This window comes from Bison bison, unplaced genomic scaffold (assembly GCF_000754665.1).
Source record: "Bison bison bison isolate TAMUID 2011002044 unplaced genomic scaffold, Bison_UMD1.0 scf7180017864362, whole genome shotgun sequence".
NCBI classification, from domain to species: domain Eukaryota; kingdom Metazoa; phylum Chordata; class Mammalia; order Artiodactyla; family Bovidae; genus Bison; species Bison bison.
Genome location: NW_011494934.1, coordinates 5362727 through 5364795, shown reverse-complemented (window position 1 = coordinate 5364795; position 2069 = coordinate 5362727).

Genomic DNA, 2069 nt, shown 5'->3' with positions numbered 1-2069 from the left:
GTTTCTCATGATGTACTCTGCATATAAGTTAAATAAGCAGGGTGACAATATACAGCCTTGACATACTCCTTTTCCTACTTGGAATCAGTGTGTTGTTCCATGTCCAGTTCTAACTGTTGCTTCCTGACCTGCATATAGGTTTCTCAAGAGGCAAGTCAGGTGGTCTTGTATTCCCAACTCTTTTAGAATTTTCCACAGTTCCACACAGTCAAAGGCTTTGGCATAGTCAATAAAGCAGAAACAGATGTTTTTCTGGAACTCTCTTGCATTTTCAATGATCCAGTGGATGTTGGAAATTTGATCTATGGTTCCTTTGATAGGGAACCAGAGATCATATTGCCAAAGGCTTTGTTTAATGCCTTACAAATTACAGAACATTTTTTCATTAGACCATCAAAGGAATGTTTTGAAGAATATAATATCAGCTTTATTTTTAAATAAAGGAATAAAAATCATCATTCTAATTTAATTTTCCAAAATCTCTTTGTGACTAAGTGATAGAGTCAGGACTTGAAAATGGGTCTTCATCCAGATTTTGGTTTTTCTATCATCCCCAGCCTTTCCTGTAACAACAACAGACATCCTGGGAAATAAGCCAGAGATTCATACATTTAATAATATTTTTTAAATCATATACAGAGGTTGGTTAAGGACAGCTAAGCCCTTCCCAAAATTACATCATGAAGAATATCAACAAATGGAGCCTGATAACCTTGTGTTACAACCACAAGACATAACTCTGTCACCTTCCTTGCTGCACAGCATACTTATCAGCCACATAGCTGTTCTGTGGCAAGTCTGACTAATATCTGTAATAAATTTTTAAAGCAGATTAATTTCTAAAATGGAAATGAACTTGAGCAAACACTGGGAGACAGTGAAGGACATGGAAGCCTGGCATGCTGCAGTCCATGAGATCGCAAAGAGTCAGACATGACTTAGCGACTGAACAACAATTTCTAACAACTATGACAGTTCTAGAAAATACCCAGAACTTAGCATTATAGGTCATTTAATATGGGGGAAATTATTTTATACATAACAAATATAATAACTTTTATTATTTCACCATTGTACAAAAGAGAAATTCTGGTGTTAATAATTTAAGCATATACTTGGGATTATTGAGCTTAAATAGGAGAAATCATTTTCTGAAGTAACAGGCTAAGCCCTCTTATCCTTTACCTTACTTGATTTTAACATCTATTTATTGGGTACATTATAGATGACAATAACTGGTAGGAAAATAGAAGCAACACAGACGAGCTTGAAAGCTAAGAGGAGGAATAAAACAAGTACAGGCATACTTATAATGAAAAACAGCATACAGTGCTATTAAGAGATACAAGGCTCTTTGAGGCTTCCAGAACTAAAGAGGTCACATATGGTTGAGATACTTAGAAAATGTAAAAAGGATTGGTTTACTCTCCTGCCTAAAGCTAATGAAATATCCAAACAAAATATATAGAACAATAATTTTCAAGACATTCTTTTGCTGTTGTTCAGTCTCTCAGTTATGTCCAACTCTTTGTGATCCCATGGACTGTAGCACACCAGGCTCCCCTGTCCTTCACTATCTTCCAGAGTTTGTCAAACTCATGTCCATTGAGTCAGTGATGCCATCCAACCATTTCATCCTCTGTTGCCCGTTTCTCCTCCTGTGCTCAATCTTTCCCAGCATCAGGATCTTTTCCAATGAGTCAGCTCCTCTCATCAGGTGGCCAAAGTATTGGAACTTCAGTTTTAGCATCAGAACTCCCACTGAATATTCACGGTTGATTTCCTTTAGGATTGACTGGTTTAATCTCCTAGCTGTCCCAGGGACTATCAGGAGTCTTCTCCAAGAATGCAGTTTGAAAGCATCAATTCTCTGGTGCTCAGGCATCTTTATGGTCCAACCCTCACACCCACACATGACTACTGGGAAAACCATAGCTTTGACTAGACGGACCTTTGTCCATAAAGTGATATCTCTGTTTTTTAATACACTGTCTAGTTTGTCATAGCTTTCTTCTAAGGAACAAGTGTCTTTTAATTTCATGGCTGCAATCACCATCTGCAGTGATTTT